Source organism: Delphinapterus leucas, chromosome 6 (genome assembly GCF_059928025.1).
Source record: "Delphinapterus leucas isolate spDelLeu-1000000601 "Yukka" chromosome 6, BTC_Dleu_Yukka2, whole genome shotgun sequence".
Lineage (NCBI taxonomy): Eukaryota > Metazoa > Chordata > Mammalia > Artiodactyla > Monodontidae > Delphinapterus > Delphinapterus leucas.
In genome coordinates, this window is record NC_143134.1 from 118,424,522 (window position 1) to 118,447,497 (window position 22,976).

At 57.5% G+C, this 22,976-nt stretch overlaps 1 long non-coding RNA gene across 1 annotated transcript; it reads left to right on the forward strand.

Annotated features, from left to right (window-relative positions):
• The first annotated feature begins 837 nt into the window (after window positions 1-837).
• LOC149749059 (uncharacterized) lies at window positions 838-21,861 on the forward strand. The gene is made up of 3 exons (XR_016393661.1): window positions 838-3,381; window positions 3,914-4,094; window positions 11,420-21,861. It is a non-coding gene; the product is annotated as an uncharacterized LOC149749059 (long non-coding RNA).
• The last annotated feature ends 1,115 nt before the right edge of the window (window positions 21,862-22,976 follow it).

Genomic DNA, 22,976 nt, shown 5'->3' on the forward strand with positions numbered 1-22,976 from the left:
CAGATGAGGAAGTGGAGACGCAGAGAGGGCAAGTCCCTTGCCAAAGGGCACACAGTTGGAGAGAATACAGTACAAACCAGGAATTGGACCCAGCTCTAACTCCAAATTCCTGCCCTTAACCCTCTCCTGCCACCCGCCACACCAGGCTCTGGGCACAGTGGCATGTACTGGGCTCGCAATAAACATGGGAATGAATGAAGTAAGAAAGGAAAGAATTCACAGGCCGGGCTCTTCCCACGCCACCCACCCCATCCCCAGCCAGCTCTTTCCAACCCAAGCCTCCCGCTCTCCACCCCTCCCCCCAATCTAATTGGGTGGTATCTCAGCTATCTTGCTTCTGCGGATTCCCTCGCGCTCCTCCTGGAGCCCACCCCGAGGCAGCTTTCTCACAACAGCACCCCCGGCGTGGGGACGCCTGCCGACCCCCGAGGCCCAGCGGGAGAGCCGCGACCTCCCGGGTGGTAGTCTCCGTAGCCGCTCCCCCCTCCCCGGCCTTGCCCGCCCCTCCCCTTCCCGGGGCAGCCGAATAATTGATTCGTCCATAAATAATTGATCAGTGTTGCGGGCGCGCCCTCTGCCCCCAGGGTGCGGGGGTTCCCCAGCAGGGTTAGGGGAGCCGGGCTGGGCTGGGGGGACGGGGACCACGGAGCTGAGCGGGTCCGGGGGCGCAGTTTCGCTCTGCGGGCCTTTCTCTTTCTCTCTCACTCCCTCGCGCCGGCTTTTTCCCTTTTTCTTTTCTCCTTTTTTTCTTTCCTGGAGCGGAGCCCGGCGCCAGGAGTCTGGAACCAGCTTGACAAGCTTTTGAGTTATGGAGGGGGGAGGGGAGGGGAGGGGAGGGAGCGGGCGGGCGGCGCTGGGAGGGGAGGGGGGGGCGCCACAGCGGGTGGGGCGGGGCGGTGGGCTCCGGCGGGCAGAGTAGCGCGCACCCCCATTGGGAGACCCTCCCCTACTTTGGGCAAAGGTTGTTAGAGGGTCTGATGGTGGCGGCCGGGAGGGGGGCGGGGGTGAGTCATGCGGCGGACCCGCGGAGCAGCCCGGCTGGCGGAACGAGCCCAGCTTTAGAGGCGCAATAAATGAGGCCCGGGGAGGGGCGGCGGGGTTTACACGGCCTCGGGGGCCGCGGCCTCCCCCGCCGAGCAAGACATTCCTTTCCGCTGAACTGGGCGCCTGGGCCCGCGCCGCTGCCGCGCCCTACTCGCATCGCCCTCGGCGGCCTGGCCCCGGATGGGGAACGGCGCCCGGCCGGGGGCGGGGGTTGTGGTGGTGGGGGAGACGGGGGAGCGGGGAGCAAGGCCTGGGGTGGCCCCTTTTCCTCCCTGCGCTGTTCCCGGGAGCTCACTGAAGCCTCAGCTGCCTGGGAGGGAAGGGATCGGTTTGCCCATTTAAGGGGTGGGGGACCTGAGCCCAGTGAGAGTCATCACTGCGTGGTGTCTGATTCCCCCCGCCCCCCCCCGCCCCATTCCTTTGCTCAAGGCCTGAGACTCTCCCTTCACCCCTCTCCCCGGGTTGTGACTTTGGGTCTGCTGACAGCCCTGGGGTCTGAGGGCCAAGCACACTGTAGGGGCACCTTAGCCACTGGCTGAATTTGACTGGGGTGCTTTTCCAGGGACCCCGGAGCGCAGTGAGCAGGCCCGTGCATCTGACCTCACAGTGTCAGACGCCTGCAGCCCCAGGGCCGGGCAGGGGTGGGAGGTGTCTGGAATTACTGGTTTACCAAGACTGGTTGTAGGGAGAAGTTTCCAGACCCCTTGAGGTCTCCAGGGGGACTCAGTGTAGGAGGAGGACACTCTTAGATGCTAACAGAGACCCCAGGGCCAAGCAGGCCTTCCCCTGGACTGCAGATCGCAGTCGAGCCGTGGTTAACTTCTGTGTATAGAAGTTTCCTTTAGGGGGCCCTAGTGTTTCCCCCACCCCAGCCACCCCTGGGCGCCTTCCAGCCCTGCCTGCTCCCAGCCAGTTAGTGACCTGCACCTACTGGGTTCCAGAGTTTGGCCTCAGCTTCCAGCTGTGTAGCCTGGGGCAGCCGCCTTCACCACTCGGATCCTCTCGCTCACCTGTGAGATGGGTTAGTAACAGTGCCAGCCTCGCCTGGGCTCTGGAAGATTCCGTTAGGCCAGTCTTGACTTAGCACAGGATCTGGCACGCAGTAAGCGCTCAATACACAGTCACTGTTGTTGGAGCTGGTTGTTTATTACTGTTATTTCTGAAGGACTCACCAAGGCCTAGCGAAGCCCCCCTCCCTGTCCTCTTAAGCAGAGCCGTGAGAATGCTGAGCCTCGCAGCAGCCTGGCTTCTCCTCCCCGTCCCCCATGAGCCGTGTCGAAATCCTCCCAGAGAAGCTGCTGGGCAGAAATTTCCAGTCTCCCTGGCAAAGCCGGGAAGAGTTTGGGTGCGGCTCAGAGACGCAGTTGGGCAGGCTCTGCGGGGCCAGGGCTGGGGAAGGGCCCCCAGATGATCTTCGAGACCCGGGAAGCACCCCTGACCCTGGGCTGCGCCTGGCCCCCAGCTCCAGCCCCAGTGCTGTTACAGCCCATGCAAGAGCCCACTGTCCTGCTGCTCCTGAGGGCTGGGGGAGGAAGAATGCTGGCCATACCCCTCCTTTGGCAAGCCCCTGTACCGCAGGAGTCTGAGTGAGCGCCCCTGGAAGATGGGATAACGGGGTCACTGTGAGCATCCCACAAGTGGGGGCTCTTTGCTTTATTGACTGTCCCAGTTGTAGGGGCCACCGGGCCTCCAAGAGGCCCACTTTGCTGATTCCTTGACCACCAGGAGGACCAGAGGCTCTGATCAGGATGGTGGGTCTCACTGGGGCTGTGGGGAAGTGGCCGGGGGAACCCACCAGGAACCTGGCAGACAGACTGATCCTTGCTTTGCTCAGAGGGCTGTGTGACCTGGGGTCACAATTCAGCCTCTCTGGACCCTGTTTATCTGCAAAACAGACAGTGGCCTGTGAGCCTCACTCATCAGTGGGAAGTTGGGCGCACTGCAGTAGGAAGAGATGGGAGTTGAGTCCCTGTGCTGCCCACAACTGGACAGGTGGCCTTGGGCAAGTCTGAATGAGACTGAATAAGACTGAATAACTCGAATGAGTAGAACATGTCAGCGGCACTCTGCTTCAGGTTGATGTTGGGTGTTTTACATACATTGTCATCTCACTGTTACTCTTGGAGGGAGGTTTTATTATTGACTTTATTTTCCAGATGAAGTAACTGAGGCTCAGAGAGGTCAATTCACTTTCTCAAGGACACACAGCTAGGAAATGAGAGAGTCAGGATTCAAACCCTGATCTGCTGGCTTGGAGCCTGAATCCCTAAGAAAAAGCAAGTTGAATGTTTTCAAAAATAAAACATTTGAAGCACCTACTATGTGTAAGACGTCGAGGTAGGTGGCAACAAAATTAAGAATGGGGTGGCCGGAGAGCCTTCGAGAAACTCATAGTTGAGTGAGAACATACGACTCCAATAACACCCTTGTGAAAGTTAAATGCAAAACGCACCACGATAAAAGAACCTCCGGGGCTGCAGGGCACCAGGAGAGAGGTCGGGGGCAGGGAGGGCAGGAGCTGGGGGAGGAGGCCCAGAAACAGGGAAGCCTGGTTTGCAGCAATGAAGAGGAATTTTGGTGGAGGCTCTTTGCAAGGGCAAAGGCATGGCAGCCTGAGAGGAGGTAACACACTCGGGGTGGTGTTGCCAAAAGCCTTAGAAAAGCTACCTTTGCTGTATAAAGGTAGGGAGCCACCGAAGGTCTTTGAGCAGAGGTGGGTGTGATCCTGCGGGAGTTGGAGAAAGACAGTTCTGTAGGCAGAGAAATGTCCTGGAAACATACATGCAAAAAAACTAGAAGGATGGGCGAGGATGTACTGCGTGAACTTTTGCAGCACTTCCTTAAAAAAATTTTTCTTTTGCCTGTACAGGTATGTCTATTCCAAAAAGAAAGAAAGAAGGAAATTTGCAAAGGAAAGAGCCGGGAGACAGAGACATAGAAGATTGCAGCGGACTGAGCCAGGATGGGTGGGTCCAGGCCACCTCTGACTGATGGCTTTCCGGCGATTTGAGTGATGGGTGATCTGGCAGCACCTTCTCAGAGATCTACAGGTGAGGCCAGGGGCTGTGGGGCTTGGAGACCCTCCTGTTGCCTAGAGCCTGAGCCTCCCCTGACTGATGGCTTCAGCCTGTCCCTACTCGCCCCAGAAGACTGTCCTTAGCAAACTCATCCCCACTGTGGGACACAGGCTGAGCCTTAAATCCCATTCTGGGCTATATGGGGACAGTTATCCCAGGGGCCTCCCTCTGTCCTTGAGGACAGACTGTCCCATGTAGGAGCACCAGACACTGTGCTAGGTGCTTTATGGGCAGTGTCTCTTAATCTGAATACAATCCAGCAAAAAAAAAAAAAAAAAAAAAAATATATATATATATATATATATATATGTTGCTCTCCCCATTGGACAGATGGGGAAATGGGGCTCAGAGTCTTGCCCAAGCTTCACAGTGGTGGGGGTAGTGTGAGTCTCATCCAGGGTGGGCTCACCCGGAAGTCCCGACCACTAGGCTGTACTGCCTCCAGCTCTTTAGGAGAAAATCTATCCCTCTGGTCTCCCCAGATCTCATGCCTTTGGCCTGCTCTGGTTCCCGGAAGAGGGGCCGCAGCCATCCCTCTGAGCCATTCCCACCACCTGGGATGCCTCTCCTCCCTTCTCCCCACCATTCACAGGGCGAACACCTACTTGACCTGTGGAGCCCAGTGAAACCACGACTTCCTCTCCAGAGAGCCCCAGACTGTCCCTCCTGTCCCCTTATCTATGTTCCCATAGAGTTCCCAGGAGGGGAGGAGAAAACTCAGGGGATATGGCTGGGAGATGAGTTCCAGCCCAGCCCCGTGTGGGCGGAGAGGAGGAAACAGCTGGTTCTGGGTGCTCAGAAGGGCAGGACTGGGGCAGGGTAGGCGTGAGAGGGAGGAAGGCCTTGACTCACCCAGGGAAAGATGGATTGGCCAGCCCCTGGGGTTAGTTGAAGGAGAAGGACACATTCCAGAAGGAGAGGGAAGCAAAGATCCAGGCTGCCTAGCCTGGTCTGCTCCGCTCTGCGTTAGCCCCAAGACGGCGGCCCTTTTCTGCTTGGCCCACCCACTGTGTGTGCACGCAGACCTCTGTGGCTAGGCCGGGGGTGGGAAACTGTCTTCTGTGCACAGGTGCCCTAGACCCCCACCCCAAGTGAGCCTGAGCGCAGAAAATCCCCTCTTAGAGCCCAGAGACCTCCACCCCAGGGTGGAGATGACCAGCATTGGGAACAGAGTGGCATGGGTTCCTCCTAAACTCAGAGAATCCCCAGTGTCGAGAACAGTAACTGGCACACAGTAGGCACTTAAGCATCAGTTGGATGAACAAATGAATGAATGAGTGATTGCCTGACCCCAGGCCCAAGGAGGAGGGCCAGGAGCCTTGAAGTCTGTGGCCTGCTCCCTTGTGAAGCAAGACCTGCGTCCTGTTGAGCCCCTGATGTGCCTGGGCTGGGGGCCGGGGCGGGGAGCACGCGCAGGCTCCAAAGGAGGGGGGGGGCAAGTTGGGGCACTGGGAGTGCCACGGTGAAGCAGCCACGCTTCTGGTGAAACCCCCTCTGATGCCTGGGCCCTTGCAGCACCGGCGGTCCTGAAGAACTTTCAGGTACCCCCGGATCATCCCAGAGGGGACCCCCACAAACAGTTCCACAGGGGGCAGCATGGCATGGTTGTTAAAGCCAGGGGCTGTGGACTTGGACATCTCTGGGCTCCAGCTTCACCCTTCGCCTGCTAGACCGCTGCCTCAGTGTCCTTGTCTGCAAAGGGGCCTGATGGAGCCCCTGCGGCACGGGTTTGCTGGGAAGAGCACATGAGAGGCGCCAGCTCCAGCACCTTCTGTCTGCCATTGTTGTAAACAACGGTACAGGAGAGCAGGGAGCAGAAAGCACCCAACACCCAGGCCCTGGGTTCTGGGCCCTCCATGCCACTCACTAACCTAGGGTGACTTTGGACAAGGCCCAGCCTCTCCCCAGGCCTCAGTTTCCCCATTGTACAGTCAGACCCTGTGACCCTTCCCCCAGCCCCAGGCCAGACTGTGCACACAGCTGCCTCCCCCAGACTGACACACAGCCCTTGGGATTGCCCAGAGAAACACAGGCACGCTCACACACACACACACACAGGCCCTCACACAGGCTTACACGCAGGCCCATGCTCCCTCGGGCACACACGTTCACACAAGCGGACACACAACCACACTCATACACGTTTACACTTAGACCTCGCAGGCACATCCCACCCTCTCACTCCGCCCCCCACGCCGCGTTCAGGTCCTCCCCACCCGGCCCTTACCCTTGCCCACGGCCTCCACACCGGCTCACACTCATGCTCGCTCACACACCCCCCAAATCGGCCGTGCACCAACTGTTGGCGCGGGCGGGGCTGGGAGCGGGAGGGAAAAAAGCCCACGACTCAGCCGGGGAAGAGGGGTGCGGGGGTGCGCGGGCGAGGGAGATGACAGCCCGCGGTCCCCCTCGAGTCTCGGCTCATGAATATTAATGCGGCGGTAATTAAAATGCAGGGACGCAGCAGGATGGATGCGGCTGCCTCCGGAGCGCTGGGGAGCGCGGCGTCTTAGCAGGCGGGTGGAACCCGCTCCTCGCCGGCAAGCGCGGAATCGGGCTCCAGGGCCTGGATCCCGGGCCGGGGGCTGGGAGCGGGGTGCCGGGGGTGAGGGCGGTCGGTATTTTTCGGCGCGGCGGAGCGTGACGACCCCGCGTTCCTCCCGCCCGCGCCCTCCCGCGCCCTGCCCTAGGCCGGGCCGCCCGCCAGGCCGCCGTTTTCCGGAGCCGGCCCCCTCCCGCCCTCGCGGCCCGGTGATGTCATCTGCACAAAACTTTCCGCTTCCCGGCCGTCTCGGGGCCCTGAGTCATCACCGCCCCCGGTCCGGCCCGCGCCGTCTGTCTGTGCAGAGCTAGGCCCCGCTGGCCCCGGCCTGACGTCAGGCTGGCCGGGCCTGGAACCGCGTGGGGCCCCTGAGCCCCGCGCTGCGGGCCGCTAGGGGCGGGGACAGCACTCCCGGAGGCTTTGGAGTAGGCCGCCTTGAAGGGCACACACTGCGGTTCCAGGTTCAAATCCGAAGTCTCATTTTGCGGGTTGCTTGACCTTGGGCAAGTCCTTTAGGCTCTCTGGACGTCGGTCTCATCCGCTACTTAGCAGGTGCTCAACAAATCTTCCCAGACCCAGTAAGGGAATTGCACAGCTGGGGGACCCCAGGCCCAGAAGTGGAAAGAGACTCACCCAAGGTCACACGGCACGTGGGCAGCAGAGCTGAGATGCCGGGCCCAAGCCCTTTCTGCCTTGCCGCAGGCTCTTAGCCACCTGCAGTTGAGGGCCGTTTCCGCATATGCTGGGAAAACCGGCTGCATACATACAAGGTGGGGGAAGGGGGTGCATTCAGGAGCAGGTCCGCCTGGGTTTGAGTCCTGGCCAGTTTTCTCATTTCTAAATCACGACTGATAATCTAGCAAGAAATAGGAAAAGGATAAAATATACAAGAAAAGACCATGCAGTGTGAAGGCTCTGGGGCAGCTGTTAGCGCGTGATCCAGATTATGAACCTACCGCAGTCAGGTGAGAGGGCCATTTTGGAGTCCGGTCACCTGGGTTGAAATCCTGGCTCTCGTCGCCCACCCCATGCCCTCCTCTGTGCCCTCAGGCCAGGTACTAACAGCTGAGCCCTGTGCCAGGGCTGCCATCTTCCGCATCTCCGGCCTCCTGGGGTGCTGGGAAAGCTTGTTAGCAAATGCCCACCCCACCCTTCACCAGAGACACACACAGACTGCACTGAAAACGTGGACAGTTCTTAGGCTCTTTCTTGGGTCTTTGACATATAATCTCGGGACCCAATTTATAGACGGGAAACTAAGAACCTTCTAGCTACTGCTCTCAGCGGCTGAGCCGGGATTAGGCTCAGGTCCGGGATCCCAGACCACACAGCTTCCCAGATGCGCGTGGCCGGGGCTCTGGCTGTTCCGCAAACGCGGCCCCACCTCCACCCAGCATCTGCCCCTGGTCCAGGCCCGCCCCTCCCACCTGGTCAGTGCGGCTGAACCCTCTCGGCGCACCCCCTCCCCCCCAACTCCCACCCGCACTCCTGCCCGGCACACCCTCAAGCTATCAGAGAAAGAGACCGGCCCTACCCGTCCCCCAGCCTCACTGGAACTCTTTCAAGTACTCCAGTGCTCTGGGTGCCCTCTTCTTGCCTAGAGGTCTTTGCATGTGCTGTTCCCTCCCTCTGCCCGGAACACCTCCTCTGCTCCCCCGTTTTCCTGGTTAACACCTCTGCCATCTCTCCTTAGCTCTTCCCCTGGGGAGTGTCCCAGTTACCACCACCCCACAACACACACACCAGCACACAGGCACAGACACACCCCAAGGCACACACACACGCTTGCGTGTGTACACACTCCATATGCTATAGGCCGCAGACACACATCCCATCCATATCACACAGACCATTCAATATGCACACCTTACATACCCTGGCCACACAACAGACGCACACACATTCACACACAGACCTTTCAACAGTGGTGCCCCTCCTCTGGGCTCCTATAGACTCTAATCTTGCTTCCCCGCCATGGCATTTACCCTCCACACTCCGGTGAGGGCAGGGACCCATCCTCCTCTCCTCCATTCCAGCACAGGGCCTTGCACCAACTCTGGCTCAGTTAGTGCCTGGACCCGTGACCCCCTCCCATGGCCAACATTGTCCCAGTCCCACCTCCATCAAGGTCCTCTCAAGTGAGTACCTGCCCCCATTTGTGCCAGGAGCTGTCCTCACCCCCAGTAGAGTCACTCCAGGCCTGGCCCTCTCACCTTCAGGTCACACACACCTACCTGGGCTTTGGTCAGCCGCACTCCCACCCAGACCACAGCTACTGGAGATGAAGGACAGTGTCTTAGATGCTCCCCACCCCCGCCCCCTCTCACCCCCACCACCCCTCCAGTGCCTCAGGAATATTTGGTGACTTGAACAGCACCAGAGCCTTGAGGTCACTTCTCTCCAGAGTCTCAACTTTCTCATCTGTAAAATGGGGTCACACTGAAAGTGCTTTGCAGAAACTCAGAAGTGTCAGAGTGGATGTTATTTCAGGGCTACCGGGTTGAGCTGTGGTAGGTGCACCTCATCCCCTGTGTGAGCCCTTCCCCAACTGAGTGTCCTGGTCATGCCCTTCCCTTCCGGCAAACTGGGTCCCTGGGACACTTTGTGCCAAGTCCTGGGGGTGGGGTGTTTGCTTGGGGTTCCTGACAAGTAGCTTGTAGAGCTACTTGTAGAGAAGGAGGGTGGACCTCTCCTGGAGAGTGACCAGAGTCAGGAGAATAAGGAGGGGAGAAAGGCAGACGCGGGGAAGGAACTGAGTTACCCGCTTTCTTCAAGGAGATGGGGAAGATGAGCATAGAACCTCACAGCATCCACCCTCGTCCCCACTGCCCTTTGGGTGTTAGGGCCCCTCCCTTGGCCCAGCAGGAGCCCAGCAGCTCACCTGAGCTCAGGTTCAGGGTGGCATGCACCACCCCATAGGCAGAGATGGAGAAACAGAGGCCAGAGCGGGGAGACAGAAAGGGCACACGGAAATGGGGGGGGTGCGGAGCGGCCACGTGCTGCTCTTGGAGTCACTTGTATTTTCATTCACCGGGGTTCACTGGCACCTCCGTGTGCCCGGCATGGAATTATGTCCTGGGTACATGGTGAGGAACGAATCGGCTGCTGCCCTCATGGAGCTTAGAGTCTAAGGAGTGAATACATGAAGGCAGCATGAGAAAAGCAGGAAAGGAGGGATGCTGGGATGGTGAAGAAGGGGCACTCATGCTCATTTATAAACACTCCCTTACATCGGGAATTCCCTGGTGGTCCAGTGGTTAGGACTTGGCACTTTCACTTCCGTGGCCCGGGTTCAGTCCCTGGTCGGGGAACAAAGATCCCGCAAGCCATGTGGTGTGGCCAAAAACAAAACCAAAAAATCACTCCCTTAGGCGGACCTACATTTGTGTCCCGGAGTTTCTTCCAGAACTTTTCTTATCACTTCACTCATACTCCTTCTGTCTATGAACGTGTTTGGTTTTTGTTGTTTTTTTGGCCGCACCACGCAGCATGTGCGATCTTAGTTCCCCGACCACGGATCGAACCTGAGCCCCTTGCACTGGAAGCGTGAAGTCTTAACCACTGGACCACCAGGGAAGTCCCTACGAATGTGTTTTGAACACCTTTGCCTGAAGCAGGGGGCAGAGTGATTAAGAGCAAAATCCAGACTCCTCCTCCTGGCTGTGTGGCTTTGGGCAAGTCACTGTCCCTCTCTGAGTCTTCATGTAGCGTCCTCCTCTGGAAAATGGGTACATATCCCACAGGGCTGTTGTGATGAGTCCCCGAGATGTGGTGGAGTGTCCCCTCTGGCATGGGGACCCAAGCTTGAGTCTATTCCAAGTGCCCCCTGGGCATGACTGCCGTGCTCAGGCCCCCTGGACCACTAGCCTCCTGTCTCTGCCTGAATCCCAGTACCTGGCAGCTCAGCTCTTGGAGGGTATGTGCAGTTCCTGGGCGGGGGAGGCCCAGCACCAGCTGGCCATGATGACAAGACAGTTTGGTTACCCAGCCGAGTACTCTGGGCTCCTGCCTGTCCGAGGTGGAACGTTTCAAATAGAGATGAGTTCTAGAACCACAGGGTCAAGTTGGTGAGGGGAGCCATGCGCCCTGCCTCCTGCCTCTGGGGCTCACTGATTAAAAAAGGAAAATTGACCACAGCTTCTAAGTACTGACCACCCCCACCTGCCTTGCCTAACTCACACCCAACTGTTCTCCATCCATTCAACTCCTTGGGCATCACCCATAGGACCCCCACAGAAAGCCTTGGCCTGAGACCTGGGGACGGGGCCTGAGAGCAGGTACTCACCAAAGGGCAGATCATCAGGGGAACTTGCCAGGAAGCGTCATGAGACCCCAGGGTGTCAGCCTGGAAGAGAGCTCAGGGATCACCACTTTGGCAGCCCTATGTTGCACAGACAGAAAATCTTCAGCTCAGAGAGGTAGAGACAGTGGTCCAGAGACCCACAGCAAGGTACTGGCCCAGCTGGGACTAGACGGGAAGAGGGAGGTGGTTGAGCTTTGGAACTCAACTGCCCAGGTTCAAATCTGGGCCTGTTGCTTGCCAGCTGTGAGCCTAAGTCTCTGAACCCTCTGTGCCTCAGTGTTCTCATTCTGTAGAATGGGAAGAATAATAGTTCCTATTTCAAAAATGGTTGTGAGAAATAAGCATACACTATGAATAAAAGCAGGGCTTGGTACACAGTGTGCAACGGATACTGTCATTCTCAGGTTCCTGATTTCTATGTTTTTTTTTTTGGCTGCACCTCGCGATTTGCAGGAGCTCCCATCAGTCCGATTTCTAGCCCAGTGCAGACCCATCTGTCCAATGAACTTGCAGTGTCACCTACTCTGGGCCAGTCACTCTGCCAGCACTGAAGATGGAGCAGTGAACAAGACAGACCGAGTCTGCCCTCCTGGCGCCTACAGCCCAGATGCGAAACACCTGAAATGGGTAACTCCAGAGAGAATCAGCTCATTACGGTGTCACTTCTGCTGATCCGGGGATTCAGGCAGGGTCCCATGGGGAGGGGACTCTTAAGCTGATATTGGCAAAATGAAGAGCAGAAAGCATGGTTCTAGGCGAGGGGAATGACATGCCTGAAGACCCTGGGGCAGAAAGGACATAAAACTGTCCAGACTGGAGAGAAGGTCCAAGTGGCTGGATCTTAGAACCAAAGGTGATGGGAGGGGAGGAGAAGCTGAGAGGAGCCAGATATCCGGAGCCTGGGAATGCTACTTTGAAAGGCTGGAGAGCCAGAGAGGGAAGGAAGTGATCAATCATGCTTGCATATTAGAAAGATCTGTCTGGGGGACATAAAGGGCAGACTGGGCAGGGAGGTGAGCAGAGCGTAGGAGCTGGGGGCCCAGCCTGGATTGGGGCAGGGGCAGTGGGCACAGGGTGAAGGGAGCTGACTTCTTGAAGTGGGAAGCTCCTTAGGTCTTGGTAAGTATTGGGCTTGGGGGTTGGGGAGAAGCAGTCGGCGATGGCACCTGGGAACTGGGCAGGGTCAGGTGCATGGCTGGAAGTGATGGTCAGGGGCAAGTTCCAAAAAGAGGGGAAGTGCTGCATCCAGCTTGGGCCACCCCAGTCTGCAGCAGTGCCCGGGGACCACAGCACAGTCCTCGGACCCCAGTCCCAGTCTAGACAGCGGCACTCTGGCCCTTTTCTGATTGTGCCTTTCCTCATGGGGCAAGGAATCTGTGATCTGGGCACCTGAGACCATGGAATTCCCTGCTCAATGCCCCCCAGCCCACTTCCTGGGTCCATCCTCCTGGGGATGGTCTGAGCTGCCTGTTTGAGTACCCCTAATCCCTAGGGGTGGCCAAGAGGTGGCTGTTTGCAATGGGTGTGGGCAGAGTTTACTCATGCAGGCTGGAGTGTCAGCACCCAAGCTCGTAAAGCCCCTCATTGAAAAGAGCAAAACCTGCGCAGAAAGAAAAGAGGGGCTGAGTGGAAACCGGAGGCCAGGGCTGCCTCTCCTCATGCTGCCACTTCCAGCATGGACCCCAGGAGCCTGAGACTTCTAAATACAAACCCAGCCTTCCAGGTGTGTTTGTCCTTAGGGAGGTGTATTTGTCAAGGAAGGAGGACAGAACGTATTTTATGTAGTAGTTCGGTAGCTTGATTTATAACTTGTAAATACTTAGATGCAAGGTATGTGGTCTTTGCTTGTGCCCTGCCCTCCAGTGTTGCCCAGAGAGGAGCAGCCGCCCGGGTTCCTCATCGTCGTCGGCTGGCTGACCCTGGACCTGGAGGTCGGCCGCAAGGGATGCTTCAGGCTTCTTCAGAGCTTCCAGACCCAACTTCATGTGCCCCCACTGCACATCCATCCTTTTTTTTAAAAAAAAATTTATTTATTTATTATTTATATTTGGTTGCATTGGGTCTCTGTTGCGGTGCGTGGGCCTCTCATTGCGGTGGCTTCTCTTGTTGTGGAGCACGGGCTCTAGGTGAGTGGGCTTCAGTAGTTGTGGCACGTGGGCTCAGTAGTTGTGGCACGTGGGCTCAGTAGTTGTGGCTCGTGGGCTCTAGAGCGCAGGCTCAGTAGGTGCGGCGCACGGGCTTAGCTGCTCCGCAGCATGTGGGATCTTCCCAGACCAGGGCTTGAACCTGTGTCCCCTGCATTGGCAGGCGGGCTCTTAACCACTGCGCCACCAGGAAAGCCCCCATCCTCTGTCTTTATCCAAGGGTCCTCCTGCCTCCCCCTTTGAATGTTCACCTCCAGCCCCTCCTGCTGCAGGAAGCCTTCGCTCCCTGGAGGCCCTGGCTCTCCAGCTTGTCACTGGTGTTATTAGGTCACAGTGGCTCCTCGTGCGTGGCCTGACTGGCTGGGGATGTGAGTCCTGTCCCTCCTGCGGGACCAGGAGCTCCGAGAAGCAGCATCTCCAAGCAGAAACAGTATCTTGCATTGGGTAGGAATCCAGGCTCAGAACGCACACAGGCTTGGGGTCAAATCCCAGCTCTGTCACTTTCTTGCTGTGTGACCTTGGGAGGCGCTTCTCTGCTCTGAGCCGCTTTCTTCTTCTGAAAACCCATAATCATAAGTGTACCTCTTGCAGTGAGGAGGCAATGTGGAACACGGAGCCCACGTGTGCCCGGCACTTGGCAAATACTGGGAAAGGAATTAGGAAGGGCAGGAGTTACATCATTCACTTCTTTTTACAGCTGAGAAAACAAGTAGAGGAGGCTGAGGGAGGTGAGGTTGTTTGCCCAAGGTCACACAGCCTGTAGGAGGATGGGGCCCAAGAGAGGCTGACTGACTTGTGCTCTAACCACTGAGCTCTCTGCCTGCGGGCCAGCCCCCCAAGTATCCTTCCCGGTCTCCGTGGTCCGTGGACTCCCGAAGGCCGCGTGGGGCCACGGGGACAACTGGCACGGCCAAGGCTGAGTCCGCGGGGCGGGAAGGGTTAACGAGCTTCGCTGCATTGGGCCGGCCTCCGGGGGAAACCAGCCAATGGGCACGCGCCGCGATGAGGTAATGCCGGGACCTAGCGGAGTGGGCGGAGCCGGCGGGGTCCTCGCAGGATTTGAGTTCTTTCCCTCCCCACCTACCCCTCACCTTTGACCTTGATGTCCCCCGCCCCCCCCACCCCGCAGCCTTACACCCGTAGAAACCCCTGTGGTGGAGCTGAGGGTCTCGGGTGGCCCTGTATCCCTTAAGGTCTGCGGCAGGAACCCGGAGACATACTGCCTCCTCCGGGACTCAGTTTCCCCTTTTGCAAGATCACTGAAGACCAGACCAGCGGTGGACGTTCTTGGATCCCAGGACGGTTTTCAGCCCCTCCCTGCCCTTGGCCCACACTGTAGAGGGCACAGTCCTGGCCCCCCTCAGGCAGTGCCCAGCGCCGGGGGGCAAGGAGTCTGCCAGGCCAAGGGGAGGGAGACTCACCGGCCCAGTCACACCCTCCTTGTGACCCCAAAGTATCATCCCCTCCCTATCCCTTGGGTGTCTGCGATGTCGCTTCGCTGCCTCCAAGCCCCAAGTTAGCTGCAAAAGCAGCTGGAGGAGCCGGTTTGGTGGTCACAGGTCAAAGTTCATCGAAGCACCAAAATTAATTGAGCGTCTACTACGTGCGGCTCAGAGCTTCGGGTCTGGCTGCTGTCTGGCCGGCTTCCGGGGCTGCCCACGACTCGGGGTCCCCATCCCGGCCGGCCTGCAGGGGGCCGAGCGCCAATCCCGGTGTCTGGGCACGAAGTGGTTAAAGCCTTTCTAGTCTAGCTGGCTTTGCTGCCGGGCCCGGGCTCATTAGTCAGCTCGCGGGGAGAGGGGCGGTGGGTGGAGGAGAGGAGGGGCTCGAGTTGAGAACCGCAGAAAGCTATTCTCAGGGGCTCCCAAGTGTGGGGAGGGCGGCTCAGCAGGAGTTGCTGCTTCCCAGAAAGTTGATTATTTTTAACCCAGGAAGAAGAAAGGAAGGAGGCGAGGGAGAAGGACTCAGAGAAAAGAGGAGAGGATGGCAGAAGAGAGGAGAGGATTGGGAAAGGGAATGGAGAGGGGGAGGGGGAGGGGGAGGAAAGGGGTGGGGAGGGAAAGGGAAGGTGAGCAGGAGAGAGGGGTGAGGGAAGGCAGAAGGGGGGGAAGGGGCAGACTGTGGGATCAGGGAGGGGAGTGCGGGGAGAGACTGGGCCAGCTGGAGTGGGGGAAGCCAGCTGGGGGTGAGGGGTCTCTGGGAGGGGAATGGATGTGGAATAGGGCACTGCTACCCTTGTAGCCCCTCCCTGCACCCCTCTGGCTCCTCTCCCAGGCCCCTGGCTGGGGGCGGGGGTGCTCCCGCTGGACCCACCCCCAGGCCACCCATCCTGGTCTTGCCAAGCCTGAGCTGAGAGCAGCGCCCTCTCGAGTATCATCAACCCAGGGCTATGCAAGGCACTGGGGCTTGGGGAGTGGGGGGCAGCGTGCTCTCCAGCCCACAGCAGCCTGGTGACTTGCCCTTGTCGGGGTGGTGATCACTGTGGGAGGGGCAAGGAGGGCCACCCTGAAAACCCCATGGCCTCTGCAGGGAAGGGTTCCTGGAGAGAAGGGCGGAAGCAGGGCAGAAGGGACCTCGGGCCCCCTTTCTCCTGCCTTGGGGTGGAGTCAAGCTGAAAAGCAAACCCGGTGAGGGGGCCTATGGGGAGGGTACTGGGGTCACAGTGACAAACAAGACAGACATAGCCGGGTCCACACGGGGCTCACAGTCCTGCAGGGGAGGCTGAGGCTGCACAAACCATTCTGAATAATGCAGTAAATAATGACAAGAGGGCGGTGGGCTGGGAGGGGACTGTACAGGGGCTGAAAGGGCTGGTCCCAATGGCCTGATCTCTGCAGGGATCATAGGAGGGATCCTGGAGGAGGGAGGAGGGGTGCCTGAGGACCGGAGGGTCTAACTAACGAAGGGAAGAGTGACTGGTGGAGGGAGTGTGGATGGGGGTCCCAAGGATACAGACCTGAAGGCCCAAGAGAGGATCAGTGTGGCCGACCAAGGCCCTTGTCCTAGAGGCGACTGGAAGCTTTGGAAGTTTTATAGAGCAGAGCGAGGAGATCAGATCCGCAGAGCTCACTTGGGCTGCAGGGGGCAAAAGTGGATACAGGAGTGGTATCAAGGTCCCAGGAGAGTGATGGCAGCCTGGCCCGGCACAGCGGCTTCTGAGACAAAGGGGAGGCTGGCCTTGGACGTGATTGGGGAGGTCCAGAGGACAGGAGTTGCTGTGTCATGGTGTAGGGCTGAAGTAGACCAAGAAGTGGTGGTCTACAGGGAAGTGCCAGGCTGTGGCTCCTGCAAGGACAGAGTCAGGGGCTGTCCCCTAAGACAGAGGGCAGCCCAGGGAGCAGGTTCACAGGAGGTCAGGCGTTTGTGTTGGGACAAGGTGGGGACAGGCTGCAGGAACAGCTTGAGCAAAGGCGCAGAGAGGAGAAGGGCAAGGGGAACCGCGTGTGGTACCTCGGGATGTCCTGAATCTTCCAGAAAGAGGGGCTGAGTCTGGTCACGGTGGCCTTGACTGCAGGCAAAGGCGTCTGAACTCAGCTTATAGTCAGTGTTGAGCAGCGGAAATGTGGGAACAGAAGAAGGACGCAGGGAAGGTACCTAGCGGACAGTGACCAGGGCGGGCAGGGGCCTGCACCCCAAGGCCGGAGGGGCGATAGGCATGACTGGGGCGTGTCATGAGCCCGCCTCTGGGACAGCCTGTGGGGTGGGTGAGTGAGAGTAACTGTGTGTGTGTCCCTTGCACTGAGTGTCCTGCCCTTCACTTGAGGCAGGACCTGGGGGACACATCCAAATCCTCCAGGACCAGAGAGTGGTCTGACCAGGCCAGACCAGACCAGGGGGATGATGGATGGAGGAGGACCTCAGCCCCTGGCCACAGCTCTGGAACTCCTTAGACACACACACACACACACACACACACACACACACACACACAAATCATTCTGGAACCTGGAAGCAGCATCTGACCACCCCCCAACAAAGGAACTGGTGTGGGCGGTGCTAGGTTATTGGCTGGAGGGCAGTGTCTGTATGCTTTTAACTACTGCACGGTTCCGAGGAGGCCTTGTTGCAGCAACCCGGGGTCACCCGTGCCCACTTCCCACTCAGGGCCCAGGTTGGTCCTCTCCCAGGACGGGAGGGCAGATCTGCTCAGCCTAGTGCTGCATTTAATAGGAGGGTCCAGTGGCTCAGCTGAGGCCTGATTCCAGATAGTGGCTGGGGGCTGTGGCCTGGCCACCTGCAGCTCTGACCCCACCTTCAGACTCTTGGACCACATGGACCTGTGGCTTTCCCATCAGTCCTGCTACCTACCATTAGCACCCAACCCCCTAGGGCAGGTACACATCATAAAGTCATGGTTAAGATTAAGGAACAGGGCTTCCCTGGTGGCGCAGTGGTTGGGAGTCCACCTGCCGATGCAGGGGACACGGGTTCGTGCCCCAGTCTGGGAGGATCCCACATGCCGCGGAGCGGCTGGGCCCGTGAGCCATGGCCGCTGAGCCTGTGCGTCCGGAGCCTGTGCTGCGCAACGGGAGAGGCCACAATAGTGAGAGGCCCGCGTACCGCAAAAAAAAAAAAAAGATTAAGGAACAAACCTGAATCCATACCCATTGCTGCCTGGCGGGCTGAGAGCTCTGGCCTCTGTGCCTCAGTTTCTTCATCGGCAAAATGGGGATAATAATGGCAGAGGCAGAGAAACTATGGAGGTAAGGCCTTTAGCAAGGAAAGGGGCCTGTCCCAGGTCACTTGGGGCCCTGAAGCTTCCCCATCAGTACGACGACGAGGGGTGTGGGCCGCAGCCCTCCAAGGTGGAAGAGAATTGGACTTGCCACGGGTCAGGTGGTGGTATTGTTCCCATTTTGCAGATGAGAAAACAGAGGCTCAGAGAAATTTGTAACTGGCCCTACACAAAAGGAAGGGTTCAAATTCTCAGGCCTGCTGGGATTTGGGATTCGGTTCCCACCGCCCTCCAAATAAAGAAACTCAAGTGCAAAATGCATTTCCCCTCCAGGACACCCTTCTCTCCCTCCCCAAAACCCACACACAGTGACTCTGGCCTGGCCGTCTGGGCCCAGGAGGAGCCGGGTCCCCATCAGGCATCTCTGAGCTGGCTTTCACATCGATGGAGCACAAAGGGGGGTAAGCTGGGCAGAGAAAGAGCCCGACAGGCGAGGAGCCGGCTCCGCGGGCGCTTTCCTCCCTGCTTTCTTCCTCTCTCGGCTCTTTGTTAAGCTCCCTTTCAGCTGAGCCGGCAGAGCCTGGGTGTTCCGAGCTGACAATAATTGCTGCGTCTAGACAGTGTCTGGTATGAGGCCTCCCTCTCCCGCGCCTCGCTGGCCTCCCCGAGGCTCCGTTTCCCAGCGCTGCCGGCCCTGCCCCACGCCCTGTGTTTCCCACACCCCTTCCCCTCTCTGGCTGCCCGGGGTCCCCGTCTGTCCTGGCTCCCTCCTGCTCAGACCCTACATCTCTCTCTCCCTCTCCCCCTCCCACCCTCAGACTCACACTCGCCCCTTTTGGTCCCCAGGCCTGAAATCAGGGAACAAAAGTGTTTTTGCATTGGCTGCGGCTGGGAGGCCTTGGAGGAGACTGAGCCCAGCAAACCCTCCTGACTGTCGGCCCCCCAGGAGCCCAGGCCTCTCACCTTGCTGGATTCTGTGCTGAGCTGGGAAGCTCTGGGATTCATCGGCTCCTCCCCTCATCTTTCCATCCAGGCTTGGATGGGAACCCAGAGGAATCACCAGAGGTCCAAGGAAGAACCTCCTGGTGACTCTGACCATCAGCCATGGATAGAGTGCTTTCAGGAGCTACAGGGGGTGGGAAGTGAATTTTCACAAGTTCTAAGATTTGTCCCTGCCCCAACTCAGACCAGTAATTCTGGAAGATTTTCCAGAATCTGGAATGTCCTCACTGGGATCAGAATCGAGACCCTCAGTGTGATTTTGAGACAGTAATAATAACAGGCAGCCTTTACTCGGCCCTCTCCCTGCGCCATTTATTTAATCCTCCCAACAGCAGAGAGAGAGAGGGGGAGAGAGAGAGAGAAAGCACACACGTGCGCAGAAGCCTATGATTTGTCCCATTTTACAGATGAGGAAACTGAGGCCCAGAGAGGTTAAGTAACTTGCCCAAAGTCACAAAGCCAAGCAAGTGGAGGAGCCTAGATTTGAAGCCTCAGAGGCTGGCTCCAGAGCCCCAATAATTAATAGCAATAGGAGCATTAAATGCTTACTGAATACCTGTGGCTGAGATTAGCACTTTACATGTACTATTTCCTTTATCCTCATAATGCTGTTAGATAGGATCCGGGATTATGCCCATTATTTACATTAAAGGAGAATAGCCCAGGGCTGCTGGGTGTGGCCAGATGGTGACCTAACTCCACATCAGAAAGGCCTAGTAATCCATGTGCTACACATGAAAGGCTTGGCCTTGAGTAGAAGCTCAATAAATGTTGCTATTCCATTTCCGACTTCTTCCCTCTGGGCTTTCTTGAGCCCTGGCTAGGCTGGGGGAGACAATGTGGGGCTCTGTCCTCATGAGACCCTGGCCTAGAAGGAACTGGCAAATCAGTCACTTTCAAAGTAGACGGGGAATTATGATGATGTGAGGGATGCAGGGCCTCTGGGGGTCAAGGGGAGGGACCCTGAATCCAAGAAGGCTTCCTGGAGGAGGTTGAATCAACACTGTCCTGGAGGATACATAAGAGTTGGGCAGCTTAAGAGGGAAGGGAAAGGTGTTCCAGGCAGAAGGAACCACACATAAGAAGGTCCCAAAGTGAGAGAGGAACAGGGTCATCTCAGAGAACCAGAGGTCCCTAAGCAGCTTTGTTGGACTGAACAGATGCAGGGGCCAAGGAGGGAGTTGGGGGAGCCATGAGGCTGGAGCTGCAATTAGGAAGGGCCTCAACTGCCAGGCCGCTGGGAGGTGGGACCTATCCCAAGGCGGGGAGGCTGGTTAGGGAACTGCAGGACTGTCATAACCAGGAGGATGTGGAATGGGGTAGGCTGGGTGGATCAGAGAGAGACCCTGAGGAGTTTTAGAAGGATGGTCTCCTCTGTTGTTGGGGGTTGGCCTATGTGTTTGCCTTCAGTGGCATTCCAGACGTGGACATAGTGAGGACGAAGGCGTGGAGGTGAGGGGAGCCAGGTGTGTGCTCTGGGAAGGAGACAGTGGGGCCAGATACCAAGTGGCCTTTGGAAGCGAGGTCAGCAGCGAAGGTTGGGCAGCTCAGGTAGGAAGATTAACTGGGAACCTTTGCAGGATGGATTAAAGGGGCAAAGCTGGAGGCAGGGAGGCTGGGGAGGAGGCCGCTGTTGACCGGGTTTTCCTTCCCAAGCAGATTTGTCCTCATCTCCAGCCGCTCTTCCAGTCTGCAGAGTCATTTTGATTCTGCACCGACTCCTTCCCCATAGGCTGCTTACACCCTCCGCCCCCAGCTGGAAACGGAAGGGGGACTCTCACCATTCAGTCCTCATCCAGGCCATCGACAAAAATGTCAGACAGCGTGAGTCCACGCCTGTACACCTCTCGGCCGCCAGTGGCCAACACTGGCAGATCCATCGATGAGCTCCCAGCCTGCCACCTCCGGGCCTGCCTGCAGCACTGGGCCTGGGTCTTGACTTGGAATGCGAAGCCTGGACCTAATCGGGAGCCATGGACATGCAGAGACAGCACCTCCCGTCTCTAGACTGAAATGCTGAACTGTGTATCTGATGCTGGGAGCTCACAGGCTGGAAAAGGAGAAAAACAGGAACAGGGACATGATATAAGGCTGATGGGGATGGTACAGGAGCACTTATGGTGAAGACCACACAGGCCCACCATCCCGGACCCCAAATCCCTGGGCGGATGGGTCCAGAGCTCAGAATGTTTCCAGTTGTAGGAGGAAAGTATGACACATAGACCACATAGCTCCTAATACCACCAATGAAGTGTGGGGCACCCCCGTAATCAAACACGTTAACACATCTGCAGCAAAGCCTCTGAACAAAGACATAAATACTCTGAATCTCAGTTTTCTCATCTCTAAAGTGGGGCAATGGTGGTAGTCGGCTCACACAGTTGCCCTAAGAATTTTTTTTTTTTACATCTTTATTAGAGTATAATTGCTTTACAATGGTGTGTTAGTTTCTGCTTTATAACAAAGTGAATCAGTTATACATATACATATGTTCCCATATCTCTTCCCTCTTGCGTCTCCCTCCCTCCCTATGACCTAAGAATTTGATGCTTTTCATGATACCAGCCAGCCCGCAGGGCCTCAGACACAGGCTCTTGTCCTGCCCCAAGCCCTTGGCACTTGCTGCTCCTTTCTGGAATATTCCTCCCCAGACATCTCACAAGATCGCTCTCTCACCTCCTTCAGGACTCTCCTCAGCACGCCTTGCCCTGGCCGTCCCAGTCTCTTCCCGCCCCACTTGTTCTCCTTTCTCTTTGTTCCCAGCCTCTAACATCTGACGTATCATTGATTAAATTTCTCATTTGTTAATTGCCTGCTCTCCCACGGCGGAATCCAAGTTTCGCGTGGGCAGGACTCTGTGCTGTCACCCACTTTGCCCCAGCACCTAGGACAGAGCTGGCACAGATGGGCACTCTGGTTTTTGCTGAATGAACGATTGTTAAATGTGCCTCGCACATCAGAAAGACTCAATAAAGCACAGCTGGTGCCATCACCATTACTGTTATTATCGATGCTGCTGCTGTTATTATTATCATCATCGTTACTATGATCCTGAGCTGATCCCAGACCTTGGTTCTCCAGCCTCTGAAATGGGCATCCAGGGGACTGAGATGTCGGCCGCCACCAGAAGCGGATCAGGTCCTTGCAGGAGAGACAAAGAACCTTGCCCGCCCCCCTGGGGGTGCCTGCACCCCTCACTGGAGAGAGAGGCCGGGGAGAAGCTTGGAGAAGGCACACAGCCCCAGTGAACAGGGCTGCCAGAAGGCCATACATAATTCATTGCCAAATGGGGCGGTGGGCGACTGTGCGCTGGGGCTCACTCTGTGCCTGGCGCTTTGCTGACTGCTCCTCACACGCTGCCTCGTTGCATCTTCGCGGATTTGCAGGGTGCGAACCTTCCCCCGCCTCCCCGTTTTCCCCGGGGGGGAGACAGGTTCCGAGGATGGGGCCACCGTGCAAGTCACACAGCTTCTCAGTAGCCAAGCGGTGTCTCCAGTCACTGCCTCTCTGTGGAGGAAAGAGACAGCCCTGGGGACGGAGTGGAGACAGAGACCTACCCCAGACAGGGCAGCAGAGGACAGGCTGGGTCACAGCAGGGCTGAGGAAGGGGCAGGGGACCCCCAGCCCACCTCACCCTCCTCTCCCGGAGGACGCGTTCCCTGCTGTGGCCACCAAGAGTGCTGGCTCTGGAGTTTCAAGGGCTCACGGCTCAATTTGCTCAGTTGGAAGAGTAACAGAGCCCACGCCCTGGGGCTCTGCAATCCTCCCGACAGGATGCTGGCCCCAAAAGTGGCATCTGCCTGGGGGAAAAACCAATCCCAAAAGGTTACATACTCTACTATTCCCTTTACATAACATTTTCGACATCACAAAATGTTAGCAATGGAGGACAGATTAGGGACAGGCTGGATGGGGATGGAATGGGCGTGTGGTCATAAAAGAGCGACAGGCGGGATCCTTGTGCTGATGGACAAGTTCTGTATCCCGACTGTGAGACTGGGATGGAGGATCCACAAACCTGTGATAAAACTGTATAGAACTAAAAGCACACACAAAATATTACAAGTAAAACTGGGAAATCGGAGTAAGATCGGTGGGTTGTGTCAATGCCCACAGCCCGGCTGTGATCTTGTCCTATAGCTCTGCTCGGTGATTCCATTGGGGGAAACTGGGTGAAGGGTACAGGGGA